This window comes from Scyliorhinus torazame, chromosome 7 (assembly GCF_047496885.1).
Source record: "Scyliorhinus torazame isolate Kashiwa2021f chromosome 7, sScyTor2.1, whole genome shotgun sequence".
Taxonomy (NCBI): domain Eukaryota; kingdom Metazoa; phylum Chordata; class Chondrichthyes; order Carcharhiniformes; family Scyliorhinidae; genus Scyliorhinus; species Scyliorhinus torazame.
Window position 1 is genome coordinate 36678424 of NC_092713.1, and position 22399 is coordinate 36700822.

The following is a 22399-nucleotide window of genomic DNA, read 5'->3' on the forward strand; positions in this document are numbered from 1 at the left end:
GCCTCTTCCTGCTGCTCCTCCACTCCGCCCTCCTCTGCCTGCGGCACATCGCCCCTCTGCTGGGCTATGTTGTGCAGGACGCAGCACACCACAATGATGCGGCCGACCCTATCTGACCGATACTGGAGGGCGCCCCCAGAGAGGTCCAGGCACCTGAAACGCATCTTCAGCACGCCAAAGCACCTCTCGATCACTCCCCTTGTCGCTACATGGGCATCATTGTAGCGGTTCTCCGCCTCATTGCGTGGCCTCCGTATAGGCGTCATCAGCCACGATCGCAATGGGTAGCCCCTGTCGCCCAGCAACCAGCCCCTCAGCCGGGGATGGCGTCCCTCGTACATGCCGGGGATGGATGACCGCGACAACACAAATGATCGTATACACTGCCTGGGTGACGGGCGCAGACGTGCAGGATCATCATGCGGTGGTCGCAGACCACCTGTACGTTCATTGAATAGGTCCCCTTCCTATTAGTGAACACGGCCCTGTTCTCTGCAGGTGGCCGCACGGCGACGTGCATCCCATCGATCGCGCCCTGGACCATGGGGAACCCGGCAACGGCAGAGAAGCCCACGGCCCGGGCATCTTGGCTGGCCCGGTCCACGGGGAAGCGGATGTAGCGGTGCGCCATGGCATAAATGGCATCTGTCACTGCCCGGATGCACCGATGCACCGATGTCTGCGATATGCCGGACAGGTCCCCACTCGGTGCCTGGAATGACCCCGTTGCATAAAAGTTCAGGGCCACCGTAACCTTGACGGACACGGGGAGAGGGTGTCCCCCGCCAGTGCCACGCGGTGACAGGTGTGCCAGCAGGTGGCAGAGGTGTGCCACGGTTTCCCAGCTCATCCGGAGTCTCCTCCTGCATTCCCGGTCCGTGAGGTCCTGGTATGACTGCCGGGGCCGGTACACACGGGGCGCCCTCGGGTGCCTCCGATGCCGTGGGGCCGCGACGTCCCCCTCCCCCTCCTCGTCCTGTCGGTCAGGTGTCCCTCCAGCCTGGGCGGCTGCCGCCTGCCCCTCTGCGGCAGCCTGCGCCGCCTCTCTGGCACGCTCCTCCTCCTCCTCATCCAGGGCAACATAGACATGAGCGGCTGCCACCACGGCGGCCAACATCGCTGGATGGTCTGAAAACATGACGGCCTGGTGGGGGGGAGGGGAACGACGACATGTCATCATTGCCCATATCCCCTCCTCCCCCCAGCCAGGTGGCATGGACCGCATGGGTCCAACTGTTGGAGGCTGGCACCTGGCCAGGTGGACCAACTCATTTGCCCTCCCATCACCCACCCCGGCACGGACCCCCTCCCCAACCTCCACCCCGGCACGGACCCCCCCCCCAACCTCCACCCCGGCACGGACCCCCTCCCCAACCTCCACCCCGGCACGGACCCCCTCCCCAACCCCCAACCTCCACCCCGGCACGGACCCCAACCCCCAACCTCCACCCCGGCACGGACCCCCCCCCCCAACCTCCAACCCGGCACGGACACCACCCCCCAACCTCCACCCTGGCACGGACCCCCCCCCCAACCTCCACCCCGGCACGGACCCCCCCCCAACCTCCACCCCGGCACGGACCCCCTCCCCAACCTCCACCCCGGCACGGACCCCCTCCCCAACCTCCACCCCAGCACGGACCCCCCCCCAAACCCCAACCTCCACCCCGGCACGGACCCCCCCCCCAACCTCCACCCCGGCACGGACCCCCTCCCCAACCTCCACCCCGGCACGGACCCCCTCCCCAACCTCCACCCCGGCACGGACCCCCTCCCCAACCTCCACCCCGGCACGGACCCCCCCCCCCAACCTCCACCCCGGCACGGACCCCCCCCCCAACCTCCACCCCGGCACGGACCCCCTCCCGGCACTCCCCCGGAGCCCAGCCTACTCTAACCACCCCCCCCTCCCCCCCCTCCCCCGCCGCACACACACACAAGCCGAGACACACCTCTCCTCACGCAATCAGTCTGCGGCCACGCCATTTCCTGCCCAGAGCCGCCCAGAGCCAACCCCCCAGGCCGTCACTCACCTCCTCGCTGGTCGGCGTGAGCCTGGAGCACCGGGTCACGCCGATGAAAAGGAGGTTTGATTGACGTCGACGTGAACGGTCATCACGTCGACGGGACTTCGGCCCATCCGGAAGGGAGAATATCGGCAGGCCGAAAATCGGCTGCCTTGCGCAGACCCGTGACATTCTCCGCGGCAGCGGCGCCATTAACGCCCCGCCGACTTTTCTCCCTTCGGAGACTTCGGCGGGGGCGGGGGCGGGATTCACGGCGGCCAACGGCCATTCTCCGACCCGGCGGGGGGTCGGAGAATGACGCCCATGATTCTGTTTCCTCTTTATGGACAACGCCTGCACATCAGACTTGTATGTCTGATGTGCTGGCTTTATGGGTCATTGAATGTGTACACTTTGCAACTCATTGTGGGGCTCGAGGGACTAGTGATTTGTTGCTGGACACTTAGTGGCACCCTAAAATGCAGGGGTTGGCCCAAAGTATCAGTAATCGGTGTTTGATTTGTCAGCAATATAACACCGGAAAAGGTATCCCTTGTGGGAAGGGGCAAACCCCGTTGCCCAGTGGTCCCTTTGAGACGCTCCAAATGGATTACATTGAGTTGGAAAGGTGTCAATGTTACAAATATGTTTTGGTCATTGTGGATGTGTTCAGCAGATGGGTCGAGGCGTATCCGACTATCGATAATAAAGCTGCTACTGTGGTTAAAGTCTTGATGAGGGAAATCATTCCCCGGTACGGTATACCAGCTCAGTTAAGTTCTGATAATGGGCCTCAGTTTATTGGACAAATTAACAAGGAGTTTTGTTCCCAGTTGGGCATACGCCAGCAGTTACACTGTGCTTACAGACCGCAGGCGGCCAGGTTGGTTGAGAGACACAATCAGACCCTCAAAACTAAATTGGCTAAATTAAGAGCAGACACGGGACTGACATGGCTTAAGTTGCTCCCCGTTGCCCTCTTCCAGCTGCGGGTTACACCTGCGGGACCGGCCCGGCTCTCTCCCGCCAAGATTCTTTATGGCAGGCCTCTTAGAACTCCCTGGAGCCTGCAGGTTCCCAGACTGGTTCAGTTTCATCAGATGACTGAAGAAATGACCACCTATGTTCTAGCCCTCACGCAAGTGCTCAAGGAGCTCCATGGCCAGGTCCGCGCGGCTCACCAGCCATTGCCCCCAGTACCTAGCTCACTTTCAGTCCAGCCCGGTAGTTATGTCATGGTCAAAAATTGGACGAGGAAGGGGTCGGAGCCGCGATGGGACGGGCCCTTCCAAGTTCTCCTTACCACCCCTACAGCAGTTAAAGTGGAGGGGCGAAGTGCTTGGGTCCACCTACATCACTGTAAATTGAGTCCATCTCCACTACTGTAAAAGGTCGGATACTAACCTGCCTCCCTTCTCCAGTGCTATTTTACAGGTGTGGAGCATGATGGAGTGGCTACGCATCGTCTGTCTGATATTTGGCCTCACTTCGCTTGGCGTGTTATTGGCGATGGACATGGAAAAGGGGAATATTATGTATCTGTGTAGCCCCAACCAATCTACAAGGATACATCACCTATGCAAAGGTGATGTTCTTCGCTGCCCCCATATACGAGGACATGGTATCGACTCATGGAAGGTCATCAAAGTTAAGGAGAATGCAGGAGTCATGAAGCAGTTGCACCGGTCCCGGCGATGGGAAGGGAACATTATATGGACATTGCCTTGTTTTTGGAATACATGTAAATTTGATTTTGGATGTGTTAAGAGTGGTACAATAAAGGTAAAATCAGGCTGTCAGAAGAGTGTAGGAAGAGGCTATGAGAAAGAGAAAGGGACTAGAGAGAGGACGGGGCGTATGAGAAGGGAAGTACAGCTAGAATGTAGGTTACCAGGAGATACACTTAAGTTAATTAAAGGCCAAACTGAGGAAAACCCGGGTAGTATGAATCTCTTCTACCAGAATTACCACCGTCTGTATGGCCAGGGACGGGTTGTCTGCTACCCAAACCCCGCAGCGATGTCTAGGTTATTTTCTGTTTCACCGCTTTGGGGCACTCCCCAAATGGTGGTTCATTGTCAGCATTCCGAATCACTGCCCGATCAGGTCACTCTTCCTTACGATCCGGGTTCAGCACCACCGGCTATTTGCCTTCCCCTTCCTCGGGATAATTCCCATTCACAGTACGATAGGCTGCGACGGTGGAGGGCGTACATACCTAGCCACTTCACTCTTCACTCCCAATAGGGATTCCCGGTCGTACGAGAATTGCTTCAGCAGTGAAGGATATGGCTGTTTGCTGGTAGAGGTGGACACAAATATAACATGTCTGTTTCCCACCTGTACGGACAGGAGGTGCCATATCACCCAGGCGTCTGGCAAATGCGTTTGTTACAACACCACTTGCGTTCCATTGAACGCCGGCCTCCAGCTCCTCTGTGGCTGGGCGAATGTCTCTCATATCACTGTTGGGACTAGGGCTTTCCGCATTGCTCGGCGGCCCGAATGGGCATTTCAAAGTTGGATAAACTGGGCTACTGGGGGGTCCTTACGCAACCGATATGCTGATTGTGATGCTAGCCTGCATACGGAACAAGGATACTACTTTTTATTTAATGGTACAGCGACCAACTTTTTGTCACCCCCATTTCCCCGCCGAATTGCTATAGGGACTCTAGTCCCTACCACAGTCCCCTGCCCTTCGGCGTGGAACCTGCATAATCAGTTAGCACGCCGGGCAGTCTCTGCTGAATTTTGCGAGAACTGGAAAAAACCTCAGGTTCCTGCACCCAACCGGGGCCACTCAGCCGGGTGGGGCATTCTGAGCGTATTGACACTGGGAGGTGTGGCGGGTTCCTTGGCTGTCAGTGATCGGAATTATTTTATTTGCGGCCTTACCATCTTGGGAAATGAAACCTTGGGAGCCCTCGGGGCAATAACTAAGGAGTTGTCTCAGCTACGGTTGTTTGCAATGCAGAACCGGTATGCTCTTGACTATCTTCTGGCCCGTGAGGGTGGGGTATGCGCCATAGTACAGGGCAAGTGTATCATGGGAGTTCAGGACTTGACCGCTAACATCACTAAATTTATGGATCGCATACGGGATCACTTGGACGGGATGCAGGATCCTGGCTCTTGGGGAAACTGGGGATTTGGAGGATGGAAGGACTGGTTGATAAATATGGCCATGTATCTAGTGGTAGCTATCGGCTGCATCTTTGTGGGCCTGGCCATCCTTAAATGTGTGATGGGTAGAATGCGGGGTGCACTGGATCAGATCACCGCCCCAATCACCGCCCCCAAACATTTAACTGTTAAAATCCATGAGGGTGAGGCAGATGAAGGGGGGCTAAGACAGGAATTGGAAATGCAGCGATGGATCTTTTTAGATGAGGAACCGTAGCTATGGATTGGATAGTTCGGTTATCATGGAATGATAAAAGGAGGGAATGACGAATGTGATATAAACTAGTTACTTTAGAGATATTAGTTAATGTAATGTAGAAATAAGCCACTTTGATTCTGGCAGGTAGAGACAAAGGGATTTGAGACCGCATGGAAAAAGCAGGAAGAGGTGTGTCTATGAGAGTGATGCTGCATTGATAGGGGCCGGAGAAAGGGATTGGAAGTGAGCCAATCAGAATAGATCAAACAAGTCAGGAGGGACATAGGATGACCTATGGGTGTTGAGTATGTGGAACTTGATGCCATTTGAATGTATGAGTACTGATCTCTTTGTCTGGGACCTTCACTTAGTTCCCGGGACTGCAGACAGCAACATGTTGTCTGTATCACTGTGGACTAGGTAGCTTGCAAGCTGAATAAAATAACTTCTTTTTACGTGCAAATCCATCTCGACTTTTATTGAGGCCAGACTGACGGAGAAAGAAATTTGGGATTCAACACAGGTAGACCGACTCCGGGCCCTGCACGACAGCCTTTATCACCCAGGAGTCACACGGTTGTACCACTTCATTAAGGCACAAAATCTGCCCTACTCCATCGAGGAACTAAGGACAATCACCAGGGAATGCCAGGTCTGTACTGAGTGCATGCCGCACTTCTACCGGCCGGACCGCGCGCACCTGGTGAAGGCCTCCCGTCGCTTTGAACGCCTCAGCGTTGACTTCAAAGGCCCCCTCCCCTCCACTGACCGTCACACATATTTTCTCAGTGTGATCGACGAATACTCCAGATTCCCCTTTGCCATCCCATGCCCCGACATGACGTCTGCCACCGTCATTAAAGCCCACAACAAAATCTTCACTCTGTTCGGTTTCCCCGCCTACATCCACAGTGACAGGGGATCCTCATTCATGAGTGATGAGCTATGTCAGTTCCTGCTCAGCAGGGGTATCGCCTCCAGCAGAACGACAAGCTATAACCCCCGGGGAAATGGACATGTAGAAAGGGAGAATGGGACGGTATGGAGGGCCGTCCAGCTGGCCCTACGGTCCAGAAACCTCCGACCTCCTGCTGGCAGGAGGTCCTCCCTGATGCACTCCACTCCATTCGCTCATTACTCTGCACTGCCACGAACAATACACCTCATGAACGTCTTTTTGCCTTCCCCAGGAAGTCCACATCCGGGGTGTCGCTCCCGACCTGGCTCGCAGCTCCGGGAACCGTGCTTCTCCGTAAACACGTCCGACTCCACAAGGCGGACCCATTGGTGGAGAGGGTGCATTTGCTCCACGCAAACCCCCAGTACGCCTACGTAGCGTTCCCCGATGGCCACCAGGATACTGTCTCCCTCAGGGACCTGGCACCAGCAGGTTCCACCCCCCACACCCCCTCCGCCCCCGGCGCCATCCTCCCCTCTCCCGTCGCTCCCAACAGCACCCCGCCCCCCCAGGACCATCCGTCTCCCCCTGCCCACGCCCGACGATGAAGAGGATTTCAGCACACTCCCGGAGTCACCATCGACCAGATCAGCACCAACAACGCTGACACCATTGCATCGCTCCCAGAGGAACATCAAGGCCCCGGACCAGCTAAACCTCTGACCGGTCCACCGGACATCAAAGGACATTTGGATCCTCGCTGTCTTCAGGGGATGTCCCGGAGGACTGGAGAATAGCCAATGTTGTTCCTCTGTTTAAGAAGGGTGGCAGGGATAATCCCGGGAACTACAGGCCGGTGAGCCTTACTTCAGTGGTAGGGAAATTACTGGAGAGAATTCTTCGAGACAGGATCTACTCCCATTTGGAAGCAAATGGACGTATTAGTGAGAGGCAGCACGGTTTTGTGAAGGGGAGGTCGTGTCTCACTAACTTGATCGAGTTTTTCGAGGAGGTCACTAAGATGATTGATGCAGGTAGGGCAGTAGATGTTGTCTATATGGACTTCAGTAAGGCCTTTGACAAGGTCCCTCATGGTAGACTAGTACAAAAGGTGAAGTCACACGGGATCAGGGTGAACTGGCAAGGTGGATACAGAACTGGCTAGGCCATAGAAGGCAGAGGGTAGCAATGGAGGGATGCTTTTCTAATTGGAGGGCTGTGACCAGTGGTGTTCCACAGGGATCAGTGCTGGGACCTTTGCTCTTTGTAGTATATATAAATGATTTGGAGGAAAATGTAACTGGTCTGATTAGTAAGTTTGCAGACGACACAAAGGTTGGTGGAATTGCGGATAGCGATGAGGACTGTCTGAGGATACAGCAGGATTTAGATTGTCTGGAGACTTGGGCGGAGAGATGGCAGATGGAGTTTAACCTGGACAAATGTGAGGTAATGCATTTTGGAAGGGCTAATGCAGGTAGGGAATATACAGTGAATGGTAGAACCCTCAAGAGTATTGAAAGTCAAAGAGATCTAGGAGTACAGGTCCACAGATCACTGAAAGGGGCTACACAGGTGGAGAAGGTAGTCAAGAAGGCATACGGCATGCTTGCCTTCATTGGCCGGGGCATTGAGTATAAGAATTGGCAAGTCATGTTGCAGCTGTATAGAACCTTAGTTAGGCCACACTTGGAGTATAGTGTTCAATTCTGGTCGCCACACTACCAGAAGGATGTGGAGGCTTTAGAGAGGGTGCAGAAGAGATTTACCAGAATGTTGCCTGGTATGGAGGGCATAAGCTATGAGGAGCGATTGAATAAACTCGGTTTGTTCTCACTGGAACGAAGGAGGTTGAGGGGCGACCTGATAGAGGTATACAAAATTATGAGGGGCATAGACAGAGTGGATAGTCAGAGGCTTTTCCCCAGGGTAGAGGGGTCAATTACTAGGGGGCATAGGTTTAAGGTGAGAGGGGCAAAGTTTAGAGTAGATGTACGAGGCAAGTTTTTTACGCAGAGGGTAGTGGGTGCCTGGAACTCACTACCGGAGGAGGTAGTGGAGGCAGGGACGATAGGGACATTTAAGGGGCATCTTGACAAATATATGAATAGGATGGGAATAGAAGGATACGGACCCAGGAAGTGTAGAAGATTGTAGTTTAGTCGGGCAGTATGGTCGGCACGGGCTTGGAGGGCCGAAGGGCCTGTTCCTGTGCTGTACATTTCTTTGTTCTTTGTTCTTTGTTCTTTGTTTGCTCAAATCTTGTAAATATTAACTCATTGTTGTATATAGTTATCCATCACACCCGTCGGACTCAATTTTTAACAGGGGGTGAATGTGGTAAACCACTGTTGCACCTGTAGGGCTCAGATGGTAGCACTCTCACTTCAAGTTCTACTTCAGAAGCCTGAGCACAAAAAAAATCACTGTATTGGATTGGTGGAGAGCAGTGGTCCATTGCATTCTTGTGGCACTCAAAGGAACATTCCAGTACCTTCTAGCCTGGCAAAAATGACATTGGAAAATACTTGGTGGACCATATTGTAGGCTGGCATATGTGCAGTGCCCACACCATCAACCTGCCCCTCATATTTGCAGTTGGTACTCTGTTATTTGGCATGGGGCTCAATTTGAACAGGGCCTACAGGCAGGCATGACATTCGAAGATCCCCCTCTCCCCCCCTCCCGCCCCCAAAATGACAGTGGCTGAAGGTTCAGTGTGAGTGAGGCTGGAGCCATTGCCACATCACTGTCATCCTTATGACAAGTGGGCCGACTTCAAACCAGAAAATGCATTAACACTCAGCAAGTCTGGCAGCATCTGTAGAGAGAGATACAGAGTTAACAATCCAGGTTCATCACTGTAATATTCACAGGAGTCCCGAGAAGGCGTGAACTCAAAGATTAATTTAGTTAAAGGAATGCAAGGACGCAACGCGGTGGGCAGCACATCCAGGCCCAGCCGGGACCATCCGAAGATGCCGGTTCCAATCCTGGCCGGTTTCTATCAATCCAATTCAATGATTCCTGCTGTTAGGCATCACCCCCCCCCCCCCCCCCCCCCCGCCCCCCGCCCAGCGGGGTAGCTTGTGCTCCTCGAGCTCCACAGAGAGATCATCCGGGTCATCCTCGTGGGTCTAATTTGGGCTATTGCAGTCAGCCCAGTTTTTTTTCTTTCCACAGATTCTGCCTGACCTATTGAGTATTTCCAGCATTTTCATTTTTTATTATTATACACCGGCTAAACCAGCAGAATGATCAGGAAACTCCAGAGGACTGGAAAGGAAATGTGTAACTCAGAAATTTATAGAAGATGTCCAGTTAAATTAAATATCAATTACGGTTGTACTATGAAAAGAAAGGCAGCAGACAGCTGTGTGGAGTTTAAGTATAGATTGAACTGTGGCAGAGACGCAGAGTACATTTTAATTTAGTTCAGCAAATTAATTTTAATTCTTTGCAATTAACCCTATCCATTTGAGTGCCTTAATTTGTGGGTGTTTAATTAGTCTTGCTTTGCTAAATTCAGGATGGTAAAATTAATTAAAACTTTACAGAAAGCAGGAAGGTTTACCGTGATAGAACTATTGCTTACACAGAATTATTAATCTTCCCTGCCTGTCTGTTGACATCTCTTACTAGTCTGAAGAAAAATAAACCGTTTTTGTTTCAGAACTATATTGGGAAAAAAAGTTAAAATTGAAAATGCTGGGAATACACAACAAGCTTATTGTCGATGATTAAGATGCAGACCCCTCTTTACAACTCCAAATCCACATTCTCACAAAGGATCTTAAACGTTGAACTGTATCGTTGGACGATATCGGATCAGCCACCCATCCTTCTAATTGAATTCAACAGCGTGCCTTGAGCAGAAACTAGGTTCCTGTATCTTTGTCCCTCTATTCTTCCCCCTTCTTGCTTTCTCTTTCCGACACGATTTTCAAAATGTGAATAATGAAGAGCTTTTCTTTCAAGGTTTAGTTGTAAATTCATCATCCAGTTTCTATTCAAATCATTTTTGAAAACACACAAACTGAAATATTAGGTGCTGAGGAAAATAAATGATCAAATGTTATAATTTGCACGCAGACAAAAGCTACAACAGGTGTGTAATCAGTATAATCTTCCAATTGTGAAGTTTAGCTCTGTCTTTTTCTTTCTTTGAAGCCCACACAAACCAACACACATACATGCAAATCACCGTAGTCCCAGATGACCATAGGCTATTTTCCACTTTGAGGGGGAGAGTGAGCTGACTGGTGCTGATTTAACCTGAAGGTCACCACACCTCAAGCGAGGGGCAAGATTGAGAAGATGGGGCCTTCCTGAATAACCTCAGCTGGTATGGGAATTGAACCCACACTGTTGACCTTGCTCTGCATCACAAAACAGCTATCCGGTCAACTGAGCTAAACCGGCACATCCATGCACGCACACAAACACACACGAACAAACAAACATAGACAAACACAAACACACACCCATGTGCAAACACCCATACAAGCACATACAAACACACACGCATTAGTACAAGCACACGCTCACACATCCAAACAAATATACACATACACAGAAGCGTGCACACACAAACACTCTCTCTCCTCTCAAAAAGCCCCTTGTATAGAATACCTGAATAAAGCTTTTGAAATTTGTCCTTGAGCTTTTCTTCAAATAAATTTGAAAAACAACCTTAGATAATGCTGGCAGCTGAGGAAAATCATTTTGGTGACTGAAAGTAAATGAGAAAAGTATATACAGTGCATGCTCAGACTGCAGGATCTCTGCTCACCTGACATAATATAAGCGCTGAGAAAATATTTCAAGTCTGATCCTAAGCTTTTAGCAAAAGGGTTAAAAGGGTTAATAACTCTTCATTGAAGTTATTATAAGACATAAAAGTCAACTCATTTGTCAAAGGTGGTGCAAATATAAAAACAGGTGTTCCTTTTTCAAATTTGTTCATGGGGTGTAGGCGTTGCTGGCTGGGCCAGCATTTATTGCTGATCCCTGAGGGCATTTAAGAGTCAACCATTTCTGTGGGTCTATAGGTCAGAACAGGTAAGGACGGCAGATTTCCTTCCCTAAAGGACATTAGTGAACAAGATGGGTTTTTACAATAATTGGTCATCATTCAACTTTTAATTCCAGATTTTTGTTGAATTAACATTTCACCATTTGCTGTGGTGGGATTTAAACCTGGGTATCTGGATTACTAGTCCAGTGACAATACCGCTACATTACTGCCTCCCCTTGATTAATTTGTTCTGCTGACATTTATGTTAGACATCAGGGGCGTCATTCTCCGGCCCCCCAGAGGGTCGAGAATGGCCGTTGGCCGCCGTGAATCCCGCCCCCGCCGGTTGCCGAAGTCTCCGAAGGGAGAAAAGTCGGCGGTGCGTTAATGGCGCCGCTGCCGCGGAGAATGTCACGGGTCTGCGCAAGGCAGCCGTTTTTCGGCTGCCGATATTCTCCCTTCCGGATGGGCCGAAGTCCCGTCGACGTGATGACCATTCACGTCGACGTAAATTAAACCTCCTTTTCATCGGCGTGACCCGGTGCTCCAGGCTCACGCCGACCAGCGTGGAGGTGAGTGACGGCCTGGGGGGTTGGCTCTGGACAGGCAATGGCGTGGCCGCAGTCTGAATGTGTGAGGAGAGGTGTGTCTCGGGTTGTGTGTGTGTGTGTGCGGCGGGGGGGGGGGGGGGGGGGGGGGGGGGTGCTTAGAGTAGGCTGGGCTCCGGGGGGAGTGCCGGGAGGGGGTCCGTGCCAGGGTGGAGGTTGGGGGGGGGGTCCGTGCCGGGGTGGAGGTTGGGGGGGGGGTCCGTGCCGGGGTGGAGGTTGGGGGGGGGGTCCGTGCTGGGGTGGAGGTTGGGGGGGGTCCGTGCTGGGGTGGAGGTTGGGGGGGGGGGGTCCGTGCCGGGGTGGAGGTTGGGGGGGGGGTCCGTGCTGGAGTGGAGGTTGGGGGGGGTCCGTGCCGTGCCGGGGTGGAGGTTGGGGGTGGGTCCATGCTGGGGTGGAGGTTGCGGGGGGGGGGGTCCGTGCCCGGGGTGAGGTTGGGGGGGGGGGCCCGTGCCGTGCTGGGGTGGAGGTTGTGGGGGGGGGGTCCGTGCCGGGGTGGGAGGTTGGGGGGGGGGGGTCCGTGCCTGGGTGGAGGTTGGGGGGGGTCGTGCTGGGGTGGAGGTTGGGGGGTGGAGGTGGGGGTCCGTGCTGGGGTGGAGGTTGGGGGGGGGTCCGTGCCGTGCCGGGGTGGAGGTTGGGGGGGGGGGGGGGTCCCGTGCTGGGGGTGGAGGTTGGGGGGGGGTCATTGCTGGGGTGGAGGTTGGGGGGGGGGTCCGTGCTGGGGTGGAGGTTGGGGGGGGTCCGTGCCGTGCCGGGGTTGAGGTTGGGGGGTGTCCGTGCTGGGGTGGAGGTTGGGGGGGGGGGTCCGTGTCGGGGTGGAGGTTGGGGTGGGGGGGGTCCGTGCTGGGGTGGAGGTTGGGGGGGGGTCCGTGCCGTGCCGGGATGGAGGTTGGGGTGGGGTCCGTGCTGGGGTGGAGGTTGGGGGGGGGGGGGTCCGTGCCGGGGTGGAGGTTGGGGGGGTCCGTGCTGGGGTGGAGGTTGGGGGGGGTCCGTGCCGTGCCGGGGTGGAGGTTGGGGGGGGGTCCGTGCTGGGGTGGAGGTTGGGGGGGGGGGTCCGTGCCAGAGGGTGAGGTTGGGGGGGGGGGTCCGTGCCGTGCCGGGGGTGGAGGTTGGGGGGGGGGGGGGGTCCGTGCCGGGTGGAGGTTGGGGAGGGGGTCCGTGCCGAGGAGGGGGGATGGGAGGGCAAGTGAGTTGGTCCACCTGGCCAGGTGCCAGCCTCCAACAGTTGGACCCATGCGGTCCATGCCACCTGGCTGGGGGGAGGAGGGGATATGGGCAATGATGACATGTCGTCGTTCCCCTCCCCCCCACCAGGCCGTCATGTTTTCAGATCATCCAGCGATGTTGGCCGCCGTGGGTGGCAGCCGCTCATGTCTATGTTGCCCTGGATGAGGAGGAGGAGGGAGAAGGAGGAGCGTGCCAGAGAGGCGGCGCAGGCTGCCGCAGAGGGGCAGGCGGCAGCCGCCCAGGCTGGAGGGACACCTGACCGAATCCCTGGGATTCGCTGCCGTGGCCAGGATACCCATGTCCAGGGGGCAATCGGCCACCAGCGGATAACAGGGCGGTGTTTCATGAACAGGAAGGGGTACCACTCCATGAACATTTAGGTGGTCTGTGACCACCGCATGAAGATCCTGCACGTCTGCGCCCGGCACCCGGGCAGTGTGCATGATTCGTTCATATTGGCACAATCGTTCATCCCCGTCGTGTTCGAGGGACACTCCCCCCCGGCTACGGGGCTGGTTGCTGGGCGACAAGGGTTACCCATTGCGGTCGTAGCTGATGACACCTATACGGAGGCCACAGACTGACGTGGAGAACCCGCTACAATGAAATGAAATGAAATGAAAATCTCTTATTGTCACAAGTAGGCTTCAAATGAAGTTACTGTGAAAAGCCCCTAGTCGCCACATTCCGCCGCCTGTTCGGGGAGGCTGGTACGGGAATTGAACTGTGCTGCTGGCCTACCTTGGTCTGCTTTAAAAGCCAGCTCTTTAGCCCTGTGCTAAACCAGCCAATGAGGACCATGCAGCGACCAGGGGTGTGGTCGAGAGGTGCTTTGGGCTGCTGAAGATGCGCTTCAGGTGCCCGGACCGCTCTGGGGGGTCCCTCCAGTAGCCATCGGAGAAGGTCGGCTGCATCGTTGTGGTCTGCTGCGTCCTGCACAACACAGCCCAGCAGAGGGGCGATGTGCTGGAGGCCGAGGAGTGGGAGGGTGAGGAGCAGCAAGACGAAGGGCAGGCCTCCCAGATGAGGAGGATGGTAGCGATGTACGGGACAGACGGGCTGGACAGGGACGGAAGGCTGCCCACCGTCACCGGCTGCGCCAGCGGGCACAGGACGGGTTGATAGCCGCACGGCTCACAGACTAAGGGGGGGGTGGGAATCTCCGAGTATGGGCACGGACAGCACAGCACGGCACCAGCCCATCACCCTCACCTCGCCTACCACCAACCACCCTCACCCCGCCCACCACCGCATCACCCGCATGCACACCATCCCTCCATTGCACATCCACCTGCGGCACAATGGGCAGGGCTCACACGGTCGCCAGTGGAAGCGGGTCTATTGCAGGCCATGGAGGATGATGACAGCCCGCTCTGAGATGAGCTCCAGGCTCTACATCGTTAGACAATGTCTGACTCATGGCCACAGTAACATCCTCCACCTGGGTGGTCCATGCATGCGGCCTGAACACTGCAGCACAAGGACCCGTCGTCTGCCCGGGGGTGGGGGATAGTGAGGGAGGCCTGGGAGGAGGGGGGCACACTCACCTGAGCTCGACGTCCTATCACCCCTCACACACACACACTGGCGCTCACCTCATAGCCACCCCCGCACACATCGGACAGAGCACAGAGGCAGCTTCTGTTGGTGTGAACGTGATATTAATTACAAACAGTTCATACACGTGCCCTAGCCCCTATAACTACTCTGTGCCCTGTACCCGTGCCAACTTACTCAGTGTCTAATTTTTTGGCCTTACGGGCCCTATGATTACATCTAGGTGCTTCCCCAGACGGTGTAGCAGAACTGGTTGTCGACTGCTCTGATTCCTGCCCTGTGATTAGGGTCCCCTTAGGCGGCCGTTTCCTGGGGCGGCCCAGCCTGGATGGGCCAGGCTGCGCCTCGGGTGAGCAGGATGGCGAGCTGCTAGCCTGTTCTGCCCGTTGCCCACCAGATGCACCTGGTGGGAAAGGGGGGAGTCCAAGGTCTTGCGGTGTTCCGGGACCTCCCCTGTAGGGGGACCCGGAATGGGCCCCAGCACCTCCTCCTCCCTCGGGGTGCCCGATGGCCCCCGGGCCTCTCCATGGGTCGGGGATGCGAACAGATCGAGCACCCGACGCACCCCCGGCCCCTGGTGTTGCCAGTCCTGGAGGCCCAGCCTGGTATCAACAAGGGTCTGCAAGTTTGCAGCCATGGAGCTCAGGGAGTTGCCCATCCCTGCCTGTGTCTGGGCAATGCCGGCCAGCACCTGGGCAATGGCGCCCATGCCCTCAGCGATGACCTGCTGGGACTGCGCCATGGCGTTGAGTGCCGCTGCGGTCTGCAGCTGGCTCTGGCTCATGGCTTCCTGTGAGAGGGAAGCCATGTCCCGGGCCACGGACGCCGCCTGCACGGAAAGCCCAAGGCCTTGCATACTGTGACCCATGTCTGACACCATCGCACACATTGCCTCCACCGCGAATACCACCCATGCGGTTCCGGCCTGGGTGGCACGCATGACCGGGCACCACTCCCTGCTCCTGGACACGGGTGGACTCCTCCACCTGTGTCTGCAGCTGCTGCAAGCCGGGCGTCACCCCCTTCGATCGTCCCTGGGTCCGTGACTGCATCGGGTCTCTGGGTGGGTCTGGTAACTCCAGGAACCCGGGACCTGTCTGGGCGGCAGCTGGTTGCTGGGGCTGGGCTGCCCTCTGACTGTCCGGCCCCTCGGCTGCTCCTACCTCCACATGCTGTACCAGGACGGCTGTGAGGTGCGCACCAGTGAGTGTACCAGAAGCCTCATCGCTAAAGTGACCAACCGAGGTGATAGTCTCTGCGATAGTGGAGGGTGTAGGAGATAGCAGTGGCGTAATATCGAGGTCTTCTCCGTCTGTCCTATGTCTTTGGGTGTCCTGGGTGGGTGTCCTGGGTGGTTGAGTCCTGTGTGTCACTGTCCTGGGCGTGTGTGTCCTGTGTATGGGTGTCCTGGGTGTTGGTGTCCTGGGTGTGTGTGTCCTGTGTATGGGTGTCCTGGGTGTTGGTGTCCTGGGTGGGTGTGTCCTGTGTGTGGGTGTTTTGTGTGTCAGTGTCCTGGGTTGACTGGGACGGGGGCCTGTTGGTGTGGCTGCCCTCCCCGTCACTGGATGTGGCCCTACGACGTCGCCGCACTGGCACTAGATGGGGGCGGCGGATGCCTGATGGTCCGGGTCTATCCCTGGCCTGTGTGCGCCCCGGCATTGGGTGGGGGCGTCGTATGCCAGATGGCCCAGGTCGGTTCCTGTCTCGTGGGCGCCCCGGCACTGGGTGGGGGCTTTGTATGCCAGACGGCCCAGGTCATTCCATGTCTTGTGCGCGCCCTGGCACGTCCTGGGGGCGATCGGCATCCGCAGCGGCGGGTGGGTCGACGTTTGGTCCTGCAATACACAATACAGCATGCATGGTTGGACACACAGACGGGGGGGGGGGGGGTAGGGGCGCAAAGTGGGGATGGGGGGAGGGGGTGTTGGGGAGATGGGAGGAAGGGGAAGGGGTGAAGGGGGAGGGGGAAAGGGGGGAGGGGGGAGGGGGGAAGGGGGGAGGGGGGAAGGGAGGATGGGGGAAGGCGGGAGGGGGGGAAGGGGGGAGGGGAAGGGGGGATGAGGGGATGAGGGAAGGGGGCAGGCATTGGGGGTCTCACTTGGTGCTGCGCCCCCGACCTCTGCATCCGCAACCACCCGGTGCTCGGGTCCACCTGCAAGGTCCAGGGCCCTCTCCTCATGAACTGTGAGGGGGCGCAATTCAGGTTGACCACCTCAGGCCCTCTCACACTCCCGGTTTTTCTGGGCACACTTCTCCTGTGGTTGGGGGGGTGGTGGGTGGAGAGGGGTGACAGAGATAAAGGGCAACAGTGTTAGGCGGACATATCCTTGCAGACCAGCGGTTGTGTGTATGTTGGCATAGGTTCACAGCCCATCCTGCCAATGCAGCCTGCATGGGTTGGTGCAGCCATGTTAGTTTCAGCTAGGGCTGTGCTGCCCATCCTCGGGGGGGGGTGGGGGGGGTGGGGGGGGGGGGGGGGCGGTACTCACCCTGGCTGCCCTGACTAGGTCAGTGACCTTCTTGTAGCACTGGCTGCATGTCCTGGCTGTTATGGCCACGGCGCTGACAGCCTCTGCCACCTCCCCCAACAGGCGCCGGCTGATGTTGGCTGCGACCCTGCAGCTGTGATCGGGGTACAGGGCCTCCCGCCTGTGCTCCACGGTGTCCAGGAGCGCCTCGATGTCCCGCTCCTGGAACCTCGGCGCTGCGTGGCGGGCGGCCATTTTGCCGAGTCTCCGGTGGTGGCGTCTTTTGTGGAGCGACGCTGGCGCGCGTCTGTGACGGGTCACGACGTCGCGATTGACGTCACGCCGCTGCTAGCCCGTTCCGGGGCGGAGGATTCCGCAATTTCCGGTCGGTCCGTTTTTTACGCCGCCGTCGGGCCATTGTCGGGATACGGGAGAATCCCGCCCAAGATGTGCTGTAGCAACTCTCCAAGGTTCCTTTGACAGTTCTTTCCAAACCTGTGACCTCCACTATCTGGAAGGACAAGAGCAACAGATCCATGGAAACATCACCACCTGAAAGTTCTGTCCCAAGCCACACATCATCCAGATTTGGATCTGTATTGCCTGTCCCTTCATCATCACTGGATCACAATCTTGAAGCTTTCCCCCTTCCAGCACATTGCAAATACATGCACCACATGGACTGCAGTGTGTTATGGCCAGGACGGGGTCTAATTTGGAGCAGTTCTGATTTTTCCACTCACTACCATAAGAGAAACGTTCCTTAAAGAGAAAGTTGTTTTTGATTTTGATGATTTCCCCCTTTATAAGTGGGGTGGAATTTCCCCAACTCTTCAGTTTTTGAGTGATGCAATCCTCTAGAAAGGAACCCACAGCAAACTTGAGGTAGGATTAAATCAGAGGGTTCATTTACTTTGCACACACTGAGAATGTGGGAATCGCCCCCCCCCCCACCCCCCCCCCCCCCCAGCTTTGCACTCATACAATAAAAGAGGGTTAATGGAAATAAAGGGTTTCAGGATCAAGACCCCAGACAAAAATAAGAATTGTGGTTTTACCTAAGTCCAGAGTCCAGAATTAAAATGTCTGATGGGACATACTTCAGAAGTTAGCAAGCTGAAACTGTTGTCGGGCGATCTACCTTTTCAGAATCGAGGACTTCCAGAATAGGGGGAATGTAGAGGTGAATTAGAATTACAGGCACAGATACAGATTTCTAATGTTCCAGCAGTACACAGTGTAGACAGGGGTCAGGCAATTTAGAAGCTCTTTCTGTTGCTACCTGTTAAACGGTAAACAGAGGCAGGCTTCCAGCCTGGACTCCTCCCTTCTCTCCAGAGGTTAACGTGACTGCAGATGAAACCCAAAAGCTGTATAATTAAAGCAGTTCAAACAGCTCAAGTCTCGGTCATGTGAACAGGTAGTTTCGGATCGAGTTATTCAGCTAATGAGGTCCCCTTGTTAGAACCATTGTGTTTTGAGCAGGTAACTGTAAGGAATATTAACACAACGTTGGAGATGAGGAGACTCAAATAGCTCTGCCTTTGTCCACAGCTGGCTGGCGCAGATGTCTTGTCTACTACCATTTGTGTTGGTTTGGCTGGAATGTTTATACAATGCAAGGAGTGTCGCATTCCAGAGTTTGTCCACTTTAAAACTGCCCAGAAACATTGAGAATTGCCATCATGAGGTAAGCAGGGGTTACTTTATCAGTCCAGCTATTTGTCCATTGTAATAAAAAATAATTTGATAAAGCGGCTGTTATGTACCGGAGAATTGAGCATGGGTAGCGTTGTGGATAGCACAATCGCTTCACAGCTCCAGGGTCCCAGGTTCGATTCCGGCTTGGGTCACTGTCTGTGTGGAATCTGCACATCCTCCCCGTGTGTGCGTGGGTTTCCTCCGGGTGCTCCGGTTTCCTCCCACAAGTCCCGAAAGACGTGCTTGTTAGGTGAATTAAACATTCTGAATTCTCCCTCTTTCACCGGAACAGGTGCCATAGTGTGGTGACTAGGGTTTTTTTCACAGTAACTTCATTGCCGTGTTGATGTAAGCCTAGTTGTGACAATAATAAAGATTATTATAATATTATTATTATTATTATTAGATTATATGAGCCTCCCATCCATTGACTTTGTCTACACCTCCCGCTGCCTTGGGAAAGCGGGCAGCATAATCAAAGACCCCTCCCACCCGGGTTATTCACTCTTCCAACTTCGTCCATCGGGCAGGAGATACAAAAGTCTGAGAACATGCACAAACAGATTCAAAAACAGCTTCTTCCCCGCTGTTACCAGACTCCGAAATGACTCTCTTATAGACTGATCTGATCTCTTCACACACCTTCTCTACTGAGTAGTACTACACTCCTGTATGCTTCACCAATGCCTGTGTCTATGTATTTACATTGTGTAATAATGTATGCCTGATGTTTTTTTTCATGTAGGGACTTGAACAATATTTTCACTGTACCTCGGTACACGTGACAATAAACAAATCGAAATCAATCCAGCATGCCTAGTAAAACCTTGTGGTAGTATGTATTAGGGGTCATGTGGGACTGTGAAGCCGTGATGCTATTGGCTGACAGATCCTGGGTCCTGGTTGGCTGTTGACTCCTGGCTCCGCCCTGAAGGCGGAGTATAAGAACCCGGGCTTCTCCCCGCCGCTCCATTCTGTTGCTGAACTGCTGGGGACAAGTCTCGCTCAATAAAGCCTCATCGACTTCATCTCTACTCGTCTCTCTCGTAAGTCATTGTGCGCTACAATTTATTGAGCGAGCTTAAAGGACTATGGAGCTCCGGATCGCCCCGGAATGCCTGCGGATCAGCCCCCACGCAGCGAACTCGGCAGCAGTTTTTAAACACTGGCAAGCTTGTTTCGAAGGCTACATCCGAACGGCCCCCGGCCGGATCACAGAAGACCAGAAAATGCAGGTCCTGCATTCGAGGGTAAGCCCGGAAATTTACCCTCTCATAGAAGACGCAGAGGATTTCCCGACGGCGCTCGCAGCACTGAAGAGCATTTACGTTCGTCCCGTGAACCAGGTCTACGCACGCTACCAACTCGCAACGAGACGGCAAAGTCCCGGAGAATCGTTAGAGGAATTCTATGCCGCGCTGCTAATTTTGGGACGGGGCTGCAGCTGCCCGCCGGTGAACGCGATCGAACACACGGACATGCTAATTCGCGATGCGTTAATGGCAGGTATGAACTCTCCCCAAATCCGCCAAAGACTTTTAGAAAAAGAGTCGCTAGGACTCTCAGAGGCACGGGCCATTGCAGCTTCCCTAGATGTGGCCTCGCAAAACGCCCGCGCCTATGGCCCCGACCGCGCGGCAGCCCCTTGGGCTCCGTGGACCCCCGTCGCGACACCCCCCCCCTCCCTCACAGGCTTGCGCGGTTAAAGCGCCAGATCATCCCGGGGGGGCCCGCTGCTATTTCTGCGGGCAAGCGAAACACCCCCGGCAGCGCTGCCAGGCTCGCGCAGCTATTTGCGAAAGCTGCGGCAAGAAGGGCCATTACGCGGCTGTGTGCCGGTCCCGGGGGGTCGCCGCAATCCCCGGAGAAGAACGAGCCCAACGCATCCCAAACGCTCCCCAACCCCCCCAGCGCCCCATGTGCGACCCGCGGGCGCCGCCATTTTGGGTCCTGGCCACCACGAGGGGGGGATGGGCGCCGCCATCTTGTGACTCCCCAGCCACGTGCGATTCATGGGGGCGGCGATTTTGTCCACCCCCGACCACGTGCGATCCATGGGGGCGGCCATTTTGTCCACCCCCGGCCGCGTGCGATTCATGGACGCCGCCATCTTGGATGACAACAAAGGACCCCAGCATCGACGGCTCCACGGGGTCCGAAGAAGACGCCGAGACACTACGACCACGACTGGCTTCGGTGACTCTGGATCAATCACGGCCCCGGACGCTCCAGACGACGACAACAACGGTGCTGATCAACGGACACGAGACATCATGCCTGATCGACTCCAGGAGCACCGAAAGTTTCATCCACCCCGACACGGTAAGACGCTGTTTTCTGACCATCCATCCAAGTACGCAAAAGATTTCCCTAGCTGCAGGATCCCACTCCGTAGAGATCAAAGGGTTCTGCATCGCGAACCTAACGGTGCAAGGGAGGGAGTTTAAAAACTACAGGCTCTACGTCCTTCCCCAACTCTGCGCGCCCACATTACTGGGATTAGACTTCCAGTGCAACCTGCAGAGCCTAACATTTCAATTCGGCGGCCCAATACCCCCAATCACTACCTGCGGCCTCGCAACACTCAAGGTTGAACCGCCGTCCTTGTTTGCAAACCTCACCGCGGATTGCAAACCCGTCGCCACTAGGAGCAGACGGTACAGCGCCCAGGACCGGATATTTATTCGGTCTGAAGTCCAGCGGCTGCTGAAGGAAGGCATAATCCAGGCCAGCAATAGTCCCTGGAGAGCCCAGGTGGTAGTAGTAAAGACCGGGGAGAAGCAAAGGATGGTCATAGACTATAGCCAGACCACCAACAGGTACACACAGCTAGATGCGTACCCTCTCCCCCGCATATCCAACATGGTAAATCGGATTGCCCAGTATAAGGTTTTCTCCACCGTGGACCTCAAGTCCGCCTACCACCAGCTCCCCATCCGCCCAGGTGACCGCAAGTACACAGCCTTCGAGGCAGACGGGCGTCTATACCACTTCCTAAGGGTCCCATTTGGTGTCACGAACGGGGTCTCAGTCTTCCAACTGGAGATGGACCGAATGGTTGACCAGCACGGGTTGCAGGCCACGTTCCCGTATCTCGATAACGTAACCATCTGCGGCCACGATCAGCAGGACCACGACGCCAACCTCCAAAAATTCCTCCAGACCGCTAACGCCTTGAACCTCACATACAACGAGGAAAAGTGCGTCTTTAGCACAAACCGGTTTGCCATCCTGGGATACGTAGTGCGCAATGGGATAATAGGCCCCGACCCCGAACGCATGCGCCCCCTCATGGAATTTCCCCTCCCCCACTGCTCCAAAGCCCTGAAACATTGCCTGGGGTTCTTTTCATATTACGCCCAGTGGGTCCCCCAGTATGCAGACAAGGCCCGCCCGCTAATACAGACCACTACCTTCCCCCTGTCGACAGAGGCCCGCCAGGCCTTCAGTCGCATCAAAGCGGATATCGCAAAGGCCACGATGCACGCCATCGACGAGTCCCTCCCCTTCCAGGTCGAGAGCGACGCATCCGACG